Here is a 16,681-nt window from a genome sequence, read left to right as displayed (position 1 = left end):
TCAATGAAGTACTCATATATATTCATCCTCCTCCCCACTCCCAATCCTTTAAATCATTATGAAAAATGCAGACATCCCACAGACTATGGGCAAAAGACTTGAACTGCACAAAAGAAGATATTTATACAGCCAAAAAATGTGAAAGGATACTCAACAACGTATTAAAATTTCACACACATTCACACAAATTTTGAAGTCTCCTGTGGAGCAATAGGGTGAAGTGGAGATTACCTCCATCTTTTTCAAGATAATAATATTGTGCTATTTCTAAGTACTGTTGACCTTCCAACTATAGATAGCCTTAGACCAGAACTGTGCAGTTTTTTTTTTAATAGATCTTTATTGGAGTATAATTGTTTCACAATACTGTGTTAGTTTCTGTTGTACACCAGAGTGAATCAGCCATATGCATACATGTGTCCCCATACCCCCTCCCTCTTGAGCCTCCCTCCCATCCTCCCTATCCCACCCCTCTAGGTCATCACAAAGCACCAAGCTGATCGCCCTGTACTATGCTGTTTCTTCCCAATAGCTAACTATTTTACATTCAGTAGCGTATATATGTCAATGCTACTCTCACTTCACCCCAGCTTCCCCCTCCCACCCCATGTCCTCAAGTCCATTCTCTATGTCTACATCTTTATTCCTGCCCTGCAACTACTTTCATCAGTACCATTTTTCTTTTTTTAGATCCCATATATATGAGTTAGAATACGGTATTTATTTGTTTTTCTCTTTCTGACTTACTTCACTCTGTATGACAGACTCTAGGTCCCTCCACCTCACTACAAACAACTCAATTTCATTTCTTTTTATGGCTGAATAATATTCCATTGTATATATGTGCCACATCTTATTTATCCATTCATCTGTTGATGGACAGTTAAGTTGGTTCCATGTCCTGGTTATTGTAAATAGTGCTGCAATGAACATTGTGGTACATGACCCTTTTTGAATTATGGTTTTCTCAGGGTATATGCCCCATAGTGGGATTGCTGGGTCATATGGTAGTTCTATTTTTAGTTTTTTGAGGAACCTCCATACTGTTTTCCATAGCAGCTGTATCAATTTACATCCCCACCAACAGTGCAGGAGGGTTCCCTTTCCTCCACACATTTTCCAGCATTTATTGTTTCTAGATTTTTTGATAATAGCCATTCTGACTGGCATGAGGTGATACTTCATAGTTTTGATTTACATTTCTCTAATAATTAGTGATGCCGAGCATCTTTTCATGTGTCTCTTGGCCATCTGTATGATATTTGAAAGCACCCCTAAATTTCAGAGAATACATGAGATATAGTTGTTTTTATTTTCTTCTTTGCCATGATAAAGTAGGAAAATGAAAAGGACAATGTGCCAAAATATTTAGGTTTCCAGAGCGCTTTACCAGAACACTGCAATGTATTCCGCTCCTCTAAGATGGGATTAAGGGTTTTGCAGCTCAATAAACATAGAGTTGAAGAATAGAATATTAGTCTCTGCTACTTGGATCCACCCCCAATATTTAAGAATTACTCTCTTGGGAAACTTCCCTTTATCCTGAGAGAGGATAAAGCAATCTTTGCTTCTCCTAGAAAAGGAGGGGGTCTAGCATTTTGCTATAAACACTAAACGCCTAAGAAAAGAAAAAAGAAAAACCGCTCAGTTCTCCACTTCTATTGGTTTATTGAGAAGCGGCTGTTGGGGGCAAGGAGGGTTTTTTGGTAAGCTCAGTCTTAGACTGACCTCCAGTAAGCCCTTCAGGGCAGTGGTTTGCCTGAACTCATGACAACTCCTTGAACTCAGAATTCAGAAGAGTTGGAGTCACTTGTTCTATTTAGAGTGCTGGCTGCAATTCTAGGACAAGAAAAAATCCATTCAAAACCTTGTCAGAAAGGAATGAATCAATTCCTCCAGAATGGTGGTTCTCAGCCCAGAGCAATTTTTGCCCTCAGTGGACATTTGGTAAACATTAGATATATATTTGGTTGCCACAACTCCAGGGGTACTACTGGCATCTAGTGGGTAGAGGCCAGGGCTACTGCTAATCATCCTATAATGCACAGGACAGACCCCAGGAAAAGTTATTCAACCAAAGTGTTCTCATTGCTGAGGCTGGGAAACTCTGGGCTTGAACATATCTCTATGTTCATTTCTAAAGTTAACAACAGATATTTCATAGGAACCTAGTAGTCTTATAAATTCCATGTCTATGTTTGGTAAAGACGATTATTCCTAAAACACAATTAGCATTTTATATGGCTGTATAAGGACTGTGTATTTCTTATTTCAAAATTTCTATGTGGTTGATTTCACTTATTTCCAACATCATCATTTATATCTCTAAATGTACCTGTATTTTAGGTTAATAAAAATTAATTACTAAAATTCCACTGATCTCTCTTCAATGACATTGGCTTCCCCAATTTTGACAGGTCATCAGAATGTGATGATAATCTCAACAACAACAAAAAAAATGGAAAATCTGAAAAGAAAAGAATCCAATAACTGTATCCCTTTCACACGCTTCAGAGGTGCCATCAAACCAGCTCAGTTTATTGTTTCACCAGAAACAAGTAACTGCAAAACTATGTAACTACCAGGCCAGGTGGTGAAACAAACTAGAGGTCAAACAAGTGAATTGACATAACACTTTAAAATATGCTATTTGTCAGGCTGAATGACGGTGCTGTTATGTGCATAAAATCACAGATTTATCTGAATGCTAAGTTGCTTGTCAAGGAGTCATTTTACCTTTTTTTTTTTTTTTTTTTTTTGCCTTGTGTCATGTAAGATTCCTTGAAGCAACTAAAAAAACAGCCATAATCCATTTGATTTTCTGCCTTCCCATGAGAAAAACTTTTGACAGGTGATAAATAGCAACTGCTGACAATCATCAATGTGAAGCTATCATGCTTTTACATTAAATACAAAAACAGAGTTGTAAAGTCACAAGGGATAGGACTTTTGACACATAAGAGACAAATATATAATCCTCAGAACTAAATCACTGTTGGGATCTAAGCAAGTGCAACAAAGCACAGCTGCTTTTAGAATCTCACAAAGTCAAAGTAAAGCTAACTTTGATATCTGGAACCTAATGCATGTTCCAACCCAATGTGCCATACTCTTATCCAGAAGTTTGAGTTAAACTTGCAAACATCAGTGAATGCACGTGCACAAAGGAAATAGCCATTTTATCATACTGTCTCTTTTAATTAAGACCAAAAATGAGACTAGAAAACAAATAAAAATACCACAAAACCTAGTTAATTAGAATAGAAGGGCAATTTTGAGGCAAAGCGTTTTGAGTATCAGATGTCTGTATCTCATTAAACCTGCACCAGAGCTAAGCATGTATGAACCTTCAAAGAAAAACAGTAAATTGTCCAGATCACCTGTCAATAAAAGGAAGTCATGTGCAAAGGTTACTTCCTTTATAGTCTAAGCAGCTCCCTCTTCTGCTGTTGACAAGGAATCAGAGTGGTTCACAGATCATTCTTTTACTTATGGCTAACTCGTAGCTATCTAGTGACATTAGCTTCAAGTTATCTAACCAATTTAGCAACCCAAGGTACGCTTGGGACCCAATTTCCACCTCAAATTATATGTATTTTTGTACTTTGGGTTAAATGACTGATTTTAATGGGGAAATCTTATCTAATAGGCTGGGGAATAGTAGTTATTTCAAATTTCGTGACATTCTGAATGATCCAGATAACAAATTACAAAGGTTTTACAGCATACTGTTTATTTACCTAATTAGTAATACACTGGCCTTTTGGCTTTTATCTAAGCTTGTTTTTCCTCTATTTGGTCTAATTTCCCCAGAGGAGAAAAAAGGTGAAGTAGACAGGGTTAGGGAGATCATTCCTTATTCCCCAAACTCTTTCCTTTCTTCTTCCTCCTACTTGTGTGTATGCATACACAAGCACACACACACACACACACACACACACACACACACAGATTTGTAGCTTTACATGGGTTGCAGTGATTTAGCAGAGTATCTCTTACTGAGAATCTTTGAATGGGGGCTCCATTTTCAGAAAGGGTTTCCATGTTTTGGGGCATTTTCTGTACCAGTGAGATTTTTCTACAATCATTCTACATGTCTACATTTCTAATTGTGTATTTTCAGTAATCTGATCACAGTTACCAAAATCAACCACATACAAGGGGTAACTTACATTAAGAGCACACTTAAATAGAAGGATCACCTACATGAAAGTTGGTAGGAGTGATGATGGTGATAGATATCCCATTAAGCACTTTATATATATGATTTTATTTAATCCTTACAGCAATGCGATTGGGGAGATACTATTTTCCCAAATTTATAGAAGTTAAGTAACTTTTGAAGGTTACACATATAGGAATCAGCAGAAGTAGAACTTGAATTCTTTTTTGCTTGAATTTTGTCATTGGTGTCATTCAGTGCCTCTCATAGAAATGGTAAATTTGATTACTTTTACTTGTTTATATTTCTTATTTTCAAAAAACTTCTGCAGTACTTTTATTCAAAAGAATAAAAAATATAAATGTTCAAGGTTAAACATGCTCGTGTAATACAATTAATTAAAGGATGAATGCTTAAGCAGTAAAATTTTAAATTATTTATTTTACCTTTTTACTAAATAATATTTATTTATTATTATTAGTCTTTGATGAAAATATACATGGTAAAGTTTTAGTTTTTCACACTAACCAATGATGAGTTGAAAGAGTATTCTCTCAATGTTGAAATCTGAGATAGTTAGAACAGTTAATTAGAATTTAAATAGGTCTACTAAGAAGTGGGATTAAGACACTAAGGATCATAAACCTCCACAGTTATTTAAGATGAATGGAAATGACTGACATTAATGTTATTTTGAAGGAGACCATACGATCCTTAGAAACTTAAAGCCACTGAAAGCCTAGATAATACACATTTACAAAAAGAAATACTTATTTGTACTCACATGTAAATAGAAAAACATACAATGATGTTTGTATTAGACTCTTAACTTTTAAGCAAAATGAAATATATGGTTTGGACAAATGTCAACCAGAAGTGATATTCAATATTGATCATGGTTATTTTCCAATTAAATGTGACTAGATGTTATAACTAATAAAGTTGCATACTTTTTATCAGAAAATAAGTAGAGCACATGAAAGAATCCATCCTAGAATACATTTTAGGAGCACTTATTTACCAAAAGCATCACACAGTACAAGAACTACCTTGTCTTCTTCGTGTAGATCAAAGCAACATAATCTTATGTGAAAGACATAAGCATTGTCAAAATTCTTAGTCTTTTATCTTCATCTGACTTTAATTGATTATACTTGAGAAAGGCCATCATGGTGAAGACATTTTTTTTCAAAGCACTCTCAGTCATAACATCTCTTTGTCAGCCTGATTGTTATAAACCAAATACTGTATAAGGTGGAATACTGTTGTTCCTGGATGCTTATCTTAGGGATAGAAGCATGGATAACTCTAACCTTGTTAGCTGCCAGGGATATATAGTGTCTTAGTCTATAACAAAACACCATAGACTAGGTGGCTTAAACAACAAATATTTATTTCTCACAGTTCCACAAGCTGGGAAGTCCAAGATCAAGGAACAGGCAGTTTCGATGTCTGGTGAAAGCCTGCATCCTGTTTCATAGACAGCTATCATTTTGCTGTGTCCTCATATGGCAGAAGGGGCAAAGAGGTTCTATGCTGTCTTGGGTTGGAGGGAAGAATTAATTTCCCCATAGATAAGGCACCTTAATAGTTATATTAAGGGCTTTGCCATTTTAATTTTACATGTCTAACAGAATTATATCTACAATTATAACAAATCAAATTATGGTAATTTATCATAAGTTATAGAATGTTTAAATGAAAATAATCCTATCTAGCTAAACCATAGTACAAGATAACGGATGTCCCAGTACTAAAATATTTCACTAGGTTTTATGTTCTCAAAACTTAGGAAAAGTGAACTTGAGATATTTAATGGCTCCTAAGTAGAGATCATAACACCTGTTACATACTATTCTTTCTCTGAGAGTATTCCCTAACGGCTATGAGAGAAGGAAAATGGGACCAGTTAATTTGACTAGTTCTGAATACTCATAAGGATAAGGTCAAAGGCTGAATCCTAACAGACTAGTTAACTTCAAACGAAGAAGACATCTGTTCTTCAGTCACGTTTTGTGCCTCCATAATCCTGGCCAGTTGTCTCAGAAACATTTCAATCACAGTAGGGATCAGCTGAGACTGTGTAGATAGTTCACTGGTTCAGTGCAAACATATCACCACTACAGGTAAAAGAGATCAAAAGTCAACACTCCACTGATGCTCTCTTAGCAATTTTAATACACAAAAAAACCCCGCTTATTTTAAGGAAAATTAAAATTGTTTTTTTCTACACAGTGCCAGCAAAAGCATCTATTCAATGAAAGAAAATCAGCTACAATATTTAACACTAATTGTGGGACAAACAGTATTTCAGTGTTGTGTGTTATCCGGCTGTCATGATGACAAAGCCTTTCTCTTTTGTCTTACTGTATTTGCTTTCAGTTGCATTCAACATTTGGATCAAATTGGCATTTGAAAACCCTAGGAAATGTTTATTTATTCCTTTTGCCAAGGAATAGAGCAGGTCATTCACCCTGTGACAGATGGACAACAAAAGAATCAACAAAAGTGACTCACCCAGAAAGATAGTCTATCAGCAAAACTGAGGCTAGAACCTGGGTCTCTAAAACACAAAATTTTTATTGTCCTTCAAACTCATCCTAAACAATTCATTATTTAAGCACATTCTGAAGTTGGGATGTTAAATTATCCCTGAAGTCTCATTGATTAAGAGAGTTTCTGAAGACCTGATGACTAATTATATTTAGAAGAGAAAGACATCATTTAAAACCTAGAATTATTTCCAATATGTTTAGTCCTTCATTGTCTTCCATAGCATTATTTGTGATTGTCTTTTCAGAAATATTAAACAAATGATATCAAACAAATCACAAAGTGTTTAAAGTTTTGTATTTCTTTCTTACCAGGCAATGTGAAGCTAAGTAAATCAAAGTTGAGTTCGAATCTCATTTTCTTTCTCTAAAGTGACCAAAAAGACAGGCAAAACTCTTAATTTTATTCTAAAGTTTATTAGAAAGTGCCAAAGAGAGAAAGAAAGTGAGAGGAATAAAGCAAGGTATAAGTGCTATAGTCCTGTCTCTGAGGAAAATTCTAAGAACGTGTGTTGACTCTCCTAAAAACAAAGGGAAAAACTGATCTAGATTATGGAGACTACCCAGTAAATCAATTAGCAATTTTAAAAACATGTTATTTCAATTAACACACCCCAGATCAGGAGCATACCTGTACATTAGTGTTTCTGTATCTGATGTCTGGCTCTCTTAAAATATAATATTAACCCTCTTGATCATTTGTTGAGTGTGATAGGATTCTTCCTGTCTGTTACATATATACTTATATATATATAAATTGGAATATAGTTGCCTTATAATATTATATTAGTTTCAGGTGTACATCATAGTGATTTTATATTTTTGTAGATTATACTCCATGTAAAGCTTTATAAAATATTAGCTATACTCTGCTTGCTGTACATTACATCTTGTATTTACATATTTTATACCTAGTAGTTTGTACTTCTTAATCCCCTTCCCATATCTTGCCCTTCTCCCCACCCTTATCCTTACTGGTAGCCACTATCTTGTTCTCTGTATCTGTGAGTCTGTTCTGTTTTGTTATATTTATTCTTTTTATTTTTTAGATACCACATTTAAGTAAAAACATACAGGATTTCTCTTTTTTTGGATATTGAGTTGTATGAGTTCTTTATATATTTCAGATATTAACCCCTTATCAGACATATCATTTCTGAATATCTTCTCCCATTCAGTAGGTTGCTTTTTTTTTGTTTTGTTGATGGTTTCCTTTGCTGTGAAAAAGCTTTTAAGTTTTGATTATTTTTACACACCAGCAATTTATTAGACTATTTTACAGTTTGGGTACCTAGATCATTTAAATTATATTTGAGAGTTTTGTTAAATGAAGCCATCTTCAAATAAATCTGGCTAAGTGCTTATATGGCCTTAACTGAACTAGGTAATTCTAATGGCTGTTAACAGTACCTGCTTTTTATGGCTTTCTGGGCAAAAAGACAAAGAAGGGCATTCAAACTGCAAATGGCAAGGCATTTTCAAAAAAGGAGAAAACATTTTCTCATATTCATAAAATACAGTCTTTTGACATAAATGATTCAGTTAGGCTATGGAAGAGGTTAAGAGGGTGTCTGGAGAAAAGAGAAATATAACATAAGCTCAGTGTTTCATTAAATTTTGCAGTAATATAACTCTAAATTTCTTCATAAATACCAGATCTGTGAGGTGGGCAACTAAAATTTCAACCTCAATGAAAAGAATAATTATAAAAATACAAATTACCAGAAATTACATTTCAGAATAAAACTATAAACCTTTTAACTTAATATTCATTGACATTTAATTTATTAAACAAATATTTATTTGGTATTGAGGTGTAAAAAACTAGTCCTGATCCAGGAGAGCAACAGGTGAGAGAAAAGGCTGACTTTATCCATTGGTGTTTAAAAGAAATCTAAGATTTATCTTCATTCTAAAGCCAAACATCCTCCCTTATGCCCAGAATTTCTTCTATTCTGTTACTATAATAGCCCAAACAGAAAGGACTGATCTTTCCCAGTTCTACATATACACCCTTCAGTCTGTATATTGCTTTTTATGGAAGTTTTTACCTTCTGACTTGCTCTTGAGGCTTGTTTTAATCTAAACATTGTAAGACATGAGGCCCATGCCATGAAATTTACCCCTGATTTCATACATCCCATAAAGACAAGCTTGTAATGTAAAGCTCTCCAATTCACTTTAGACTAGATTATAGACACGGTGAAAGCAAGCACCACTGTACTTCCTTCATCATTGTATTTCAGAGCCTGGAATACTGTAGGTGCTAAATAAATATTTGTTAAAGAAATAAATGAATAAACTCTTAAAATTAATGAACTGACAAGGACATCTGAACACCAAGATAAAATAGTTATTCTACTCTATACAGATTGTTACCCTGCTCATCCCCTTCCAACCTTACCTTTCTCTTTTCCCAAAGCACTTGTTTGTGGCTGTTTAGAATGCTTCTCATGGTTTGACTTATGTAACTATTGTTTATGGGTCTTTTTTTTTCCTGATTAGATTATGATTCCTTGAGGGAAAAGAATGTAGACTCCTTCCCTCTATTTATACAGCTGGTACCTAGGAGAACACTTCTCAAAGGCTAATGCTCCATAAATATTAGAAGGAATTGTTCTGACGGGTGTGTCCATATATATTACAGTTGACTAAATTGAGGCCCATGTTTATAAGGAACAAAAGAATGCCCAAACACAGTGCTAGGCAGTTTCTACATATTATTTTATTAAACATCAAAACAACTTCTTTAAGTAGGTCTCATTAAACTCACTTCAACTTTAGAGACTCAGATTCAGAAAGGTAAATCAATTTGACTCTAGTTTGAGCATTAGTAATGGCAGAATGAGAATTCAAATATAAGTCTTTCCTACTCCAATGTCAGTGCCCCTTTTACTATACTACATTTCCTCTGTATTTGCCCTTCAAATCTTTACGGTAGAACTACATCAAAACTTTAGTCCTTTTAAAGATATAGCCTATATCCTAGTTACTCAGTTTGTTGTTAGCAATATTAGGCTGCTAGATCCTTTTGTAAAGTTTTACCAAAGGAAGGGTTAATTTTATAATTTAATCCATTTTTCATATCTTTAGTAATAGTACTTCAACCACCTTCCTTAGCAAGCTTTTGCATTTGTCTGACTCTCACTATGAGGAATTGTTTCCTAGTTTACATTTCCTCATTTTCAATTTCAGGTCATGTGCACTCCAGCCTTTCCTTGCAATCCCTATTAAACCGCTTTCAGTTCTCTTCTTAGTCATCTTTCTTAAGGCCACATATGCTAAGCTGGATAATCGTTCTTCATAAATAATTCTCTAGCTTCTTAAATTTTAAGTTCATCTGGTTGCCCTCCATTCAACCTCTTTAATTTTAGTGATATTCTTTCAACAGAGTAATATGGTGATCTGAAATGTACATAGCATACTATTCCAAACATGGCTTCACTTTCATTATGATCTGCCAAAATAACTTGGATTGATTTAGAATCCATGTTCTGACTAGTCATCTCTTTCTTTCTTAATGTTTCTAGCAAGGATTTGTCACTCTATTTTTGCCGAAGTATTTAATAGTGAGAATTTAATGAATTAATACACTTGCATAATCTTTTTCCCCTGTCATTTTCTACAGCCAGAATCTATATTGTACTTTGCTTTTGATTCTGGTCTTTATGATTTGTTTCTATCCCTGTACTCACTACTGTTATATGGGATCATATCAGTCATTGGAATCCCATAAACTGATTATACAAAACATGATTATGTTTGCTCTGTTCCTCAGTATATTCAAAACCTTGGCTAAATCTGTATTATAAACAGATTTAGATAATCAGGAAGAATTCTTAACCTAAGGTCATTTCTACACTACTAAAAAGATTCTTGCATAAACTCTTGAGTACTCAAATAATTTCAATGTATATTATGTACAATTTTTAAATCCATTGTATTCATTTACAAGTTTGATATACTTTTTTTAAAACATGGAGAAGTTTCTTCAATTTAATCTTTTGTCCCCTAAACTTCTGTTTTCAAATTTACTACAATCTCCATTTTTTATTCATGTATCTTGTCTTGTAAACCAGAACTGTCCAATAGAGCTACATGTGGAAATTGATCAAAATAAAATTAAATAAAATTCTTCAATAGCACCGATCACCTTGAAACTGCTCCATAGTCACATGTGCTGTCTGTTGTATTGGATTTTTGTAATAATTGATCTATATTTCTGTTTTTGTGCCAGTACCATATTGTAATAATTCTTATTATTTATCTATTTTATACATATTAGTATATATATATATATATATATATATATATATATATATATATATATATGTGTGTGTGTCAATCCCAATCTCCCAATTCATTCCACCACCCCTCCCCACCACTTTCCCCACTTGGTGTCCATACATTTGTTCTCTATATCTGCATCTCTATTTCTGCCTTGCAAATCAGTTCATCTGCATCATTTTTCTAGATTCCACATATATGTGTTAATATACGATATTTGTTTTTCTCTTTCTGACTTACTTCACTCTGTATGACAGTCTCTATGTCCATCCATGTCTCTACAAATGACTCAATTTCATTCCTTTTTATGGCTGAGTAATATTGCATTGTATATATGTGCCACATCTTCTTTATCCATTCGTCTGTCAATGGTCACTTAGGTTGCTTCTATGACCTGGCTATTGTAAATTGTGCTGCAATGAACATTGGGGGTGCATGTATCTTTTTTTTTTTAACTTATTTTTAACAGCTTAATTGGCATATAATTGCTTTACAATGGTGTGTTAGTTTCTGCTTTATAACAAAGTGAATCAGTTATACATATACATATATCCCCATATCTCTTCCCTCTTGCATCTCCTTCCCTCCCACCCTCCCTATCCCACCCTTCTAGGTGGTCACAAAGCACCGAGCTCATCTCCCTGTGCTATGCAGCTACTTCCTACTAGCTATCTATTTTATGTTTGGTAGTGTGTATATGTCCATGCCACTCTCTCACTTTGTCCCAGCTTACCCTTCCACCTCCCCATATCCTCAAGTCCATTCTCTAGTAGGTCTGTGTCTTTATTCCCATCTTGCCTCTAGTTCTTCATGACCTTTTTTTTTTTTTTTTAGATTCCATATATATATATATATGTGTGTGTGTGTGTGTGTGTGTTAGCATATGGTATTTGTTTTTCTCTTTCTGACTTACTTCACTCTGTAGGACAGACTCTAGATCCATCCACCTCACTACAAATAACTCAATTTCATTTATTTTTATGGCTGGGTAACATTCCATTGTATATATGTGCCATATCTTCTTCATCCATTCATCTGTTGATGACACTTACATTGCTTCCATGTCCTGGTTATTGTAAAGATAGCTGCAATGAACATTTTGGTACATGTCTCTTTCTGAATTATGGTTTTCTCAGGGTGTATGCCCAGTAGTGGGATTGCTGGGTCATATGGTAGTCCTATTTTTAGTTTTTTTAAGGAACCTCCATACTGTTCTCCATGGTGGCTGTATCAATTTACATTCCCACCAACAGTGCCAGAGGCTTCCCTTTTCTCCACACCCTCTCCAGAATTTATTATTTCTAGATTTTGTGATAATGGCCATTCTGACTAGTGTGAGATGATATCTTATTGTAGTTTTGATTTGCATTTCTGTAATGATTAATGATGTTGAGCATTCTTCCATGTGTTTGTTGGCAATCTGTATATCTTCTTTGTAAAAATGTCTATTTATGTCTTCTGTACATTTTTGGATTAGGTTGTTTGTTTTTTTTGATATTGAGCTGAATGAGTTGCTTGTATGTTTTGGAGATTAATCCTTTGCCAGTTGCTTCATTTGCAAATATTTTCTCCCATTCTGAGGGTTGTCTTTTCGTCTTGTTCATGGTTTCCTTTGTTGGGCAAAAGCTTTTAAGTTTCATTAGGTCCCATTTGTTTATTTTTGCTTTTATTTCCATTTCTTTAGGAGGTGGGTCAAAAAAGGGTATTGCTGTGATTTATGTCATAGAGTGTTCTGCCTATGTTTTCTTCTAAGAGTTTGATAGTGTCTGGCTGTACATTTAGGTCTTTAATCCATTTCGAGTTTATTATTGTGTATGGTGTTAGCGAGTGTTCTAATCTCATTCTTTTACATGTACCTGTCCAGTTTTCCCAGCACCATTTATTGAAGAGGCTCTCTGTACTCCACTGTATATTCTTGCTTCCTTTATCAAAAATAATGTGACCATATGTGCGTGAGTTTATCTCTGGGTTTTCTATCCTGTTTCATTGATCTATATTTCTGTTTTTGTGCCAGTACCATAATGTCTTGATTACTGTACATTTATAGTATAGTCTGAAGTCAGGGAGTCAGATTCCTCCAGATCCGTTTTTTTCCTCAAGATTGCTTTGGCTATTTGGTGTCTTTTGTGTCTCCACACATATTTTAAGATATTCTATTCTAGTTCTGTTAAACATGCTATTGGTAATTTGATAGGGATTGCAATGAATCTGTAGATTGCTTTGGGTAGTATATTCATTCTCACAATATTGATTCTTCCAATCGAAGAACATGGTGTATCTCTCCATCTTTTTGGTCATCTTTGATTTCTTTCACCACTGTCTTATAGTTTTCTGAGTACAGGTCTTTTACCTCCTTAGGTACATTTATTCCTAGATATTTTACTCTTTTTTTTGCAGTGGCAAATGGGATTGTTTCCTTAATTTCTCTTTCTGATCTTTCATTGATAGAATATAGGAATGGAAGAGATTTCTGTGCATTAATTTTGTATCCTTCAAATTTACCAAGCTCATTGATTAGATCTAGTACTTTTTTGGTGGCATCGTTAGGATTTTCTATGTATAGTATCATGTCATCTGCAAACAGTGACAATTTTACTTTTTCTTTTCCAATTTGTATTCTTTTTATTTCTTTTTCTTCTCTGATTGCCATGGCTAGTGCTTCCAAAATTATGTTGAATAATAGTGGCAAGAGTGGACATCCTTGTCTTGTTCCTGATCTTAGAGGAAATGCTTTTAGTTTTTCACCACTGAGAATGATGTTTGCTGTGGGTTTGTTGTATATGGCCTATATTATGTTGAAGTAGGTTCCCGTTATGTCCACTTTCTGGAGAGTTTTTATCATAAATCAGTGTTGAATTTTGTCAAAAGCTTCTTCTGCATCTATTAAGATGATCATATGGTTTTTCTTCTTCACTTTGTTAATATGGTGTATCACATTGATTGAATTGTGTATATTGAAGAATCCTTGCATCCCTGGGATAAATATCACTTCATCATGGTGTATGATCCTTTTAATGTGTTGTTGGATTCTGTCTGCTAGTAGTTTGTTAAGGATTTTTGCATCTATATTCATCAGTGATATTGGTCTGTAACTTTTTTGTTGTTGTTGTATCTTTGTCTTGTTTTGGTATCAGGGCGATGGTGGTCTCATAGAATGAGTTTGGGAGTGTTCCTTCCTCTGCAAGCTTCTGGAAGAGTTTGAGAAGGATGGGTGTTAGCTCTTCTCTAATTGTTTGATAGAATTCAATGTGAAGCCATCTGATCCTGTGCTTTTGCTTGTTGGAAGATTTTTAATCACAGTTTCAATTTCAGTGCTTGTGATTGGTCCATTTATATTTTCTATTTCTTCTTGGTTCAGTCTCAGAAGGTTGTGCTTTTCTAAGTATTTGTCCATTTCTTCCAGGTTGTCCATTTTATTGCCATATAGTTGCTGTAATAGTCTCTCATGATCCTTTGTATTTCTGCAATGTCAGTTGTTACTTCTTCTTTTTCATTTCTAATTCTGTTGATTTGAGCCTTCTCCCTTTTTTTCTTGATGAGTCTGGCTAATGATTTAGCAATTTTGTTTATCTTCACAAAGAACCACCTTTTAATTTTATTGATCTTTGCTCTTGTTTTCTTTGTTTCTATTTCATTTATTTCTGCTCTGATCATTATGATTTCTCTTCTTCTGCTAACTTTGGGTTTTATTTGTTCTTCTTTCTGTAGTTCCTTTAGGTGTAAGATTAGATTTTTAATTTGAGATTGTTCTTGTTTCTTGAGGTAGGATTGTACTGCTGTAATCTTCTCTCTTAAAATTGCTTTTGCTTCATCCCATAGGTTTTGGATCATTGTGTTTTTGTTCTCATTTGTCTTTAGGTATTTTTTGGTTTCCTCTTTGATTACTTCAGTGAGCTCTTGGTTATTTAGTAACGTATTGTTTAGCCTCCATGTGTTTGTGCTTTTTACGTTTTTTCCCCTGTAGTTCATTTCTAATCTCATAGTGTTGTGGTCAGAAAAGAAGCTTGATATGATTTCAACTTTCTTGAATTTACCAAGGGTTGATTTGTGACCCAAGATGTGATCTATCCTGGGTCATATTCCATGTGCACTTGAGACGAAAGTGTAATCTACTGTTTTCAGATGGAATGGCATATAAATATCAATTAAATCTATCTGGTTTATTGTATCATTTAAAGCTTGTGTTTCCTTATTAAATTTCTGACTAGATGATCACCCACTGGTGTAAGTGAGGTGTTAAAGTCCCCCACTATAACTGTGTTACTGTTGATTTCCTCTTTTATAGCTGTCAGCATTTGCCTTATGTATTGAGGTGCTCCTATGTTGGGTGCATATATATTTATAATTATTATATCTTCTTCAATGATCCCTTCATCATTATGTAGTGTCCTTCTTTGTCTCTTGCAATAGTCTTCATTTTAATGTCCAATTTTTCTGATATGAGAATTTCTACAACAGATTGCTTCTGATTTCCATTTGCATGCAATATCTTTTTCCATCCCCTCACTTTCAGTCTGCATGTGTCCCTAGGTCTGAAGTGGGTCTCTTATAGAGAGCATATATATGGTCTTGTTTTTGTATCCATTCAACCAGCCTGTGTCTTTTGGTTGGAGCATTTAATCCATTCACACTTAAGGTAATTATTGATATGTATGCTCCTATTACTATTTTCTTAAATTTTGAGGGTTTGATTTTGTAGTTCCTTTTCTTCTCTGTGTTTCCCACTTAGAAAAGTTCCTTCAGTGTTTCTTATAGAGTTGGTTTGGTGGTGCTGACTTCTCTTAGCTTTTGCTTGTCTGTAAAGCTTTTGACTTCTCCATCAAATCTGAATGAGATTTTTGCTGAATAGAGTAATCCTGGTTGTAAGATCTTCCCTTTCATCACTTTAAATATATCACGCCACTCCTTTCTGGCTTGTAGAGTTTCTTCTGAGAAATCAGCTGTTAACCTTATGAGAGTTCCCTTTTATGTTATTTGTCATTTTTCCCTTGTTGCTTTTAATAATTTTGCTTTGTCTTTAATTTTTGTCACTTTGATTACTATGTGTCTTGGTGTGTTTCTCCTTGGGTTTATCCTGCCTGGGACTCTCTGCAATTCCTGGACTTGGGTGGCTATTTACTTTCCCATGTTAGGGAAGTTTTTGACTATAATCTCTTCAAATATTTTCTCGGGTCTTCCTCTCTCTCTTCTCCATCTGGGACCCCTATAATGAGAATGTTGGTGCACTTAATGTTGTCCTAGAGGTCTCTTAGGCTGTCTTCATTTCTTTTCATTCTTTTTTCTTTATTCTGTTCCATGACAGTGAATTCCACCTGTCTTCAAGGTCACTTATCCATTCTTCTGCCTCAGTTATTCTGTTATTGATTGCTTCTAGTGTATTTTTTCATTTCATTTATTGTATTGTTCATCTCTGTTGTTTGTTCTCTAATTCTCCTAGGTCTTTGTTAAACATTTTGTGCATTTTCTTGATCTTTGCCTCCATTCTTTTTCCGAGGTCCTGGATCATCTTCACTATCATTATTCTGAATTGTTTTTCTGAATGGTTGCTTATCTCCACTTCTTTTATTTGTATTTCTGGGGCTTTGTCTTGTTCCTTCATCTGATACAAAAGGCAGAAGCCTTTTCGTTTTGTCTATCTTTCTGTGAATGTGGTTTTTGTTTCACAGCCTGCAGGATTGTA

This window comes from Mesoplodon densirostris, chromosome 2 (genome assembly GCF_025265405.1).
Source record: "Mesoplodon densirostris isolate mMesDen1 chromosome 2, mMesDen1 primary haplotype, whole genome shotgun sequence".
Lineage (NCBI taxonomy): Eukaryota > Metazoa > Chordata > Mammalia > Artiodactyla > Ziphiidae > Mesoplodon > Mesoplodon densirostris.
Note: the sequence above shows the minus strand (reverse complement) of the source record.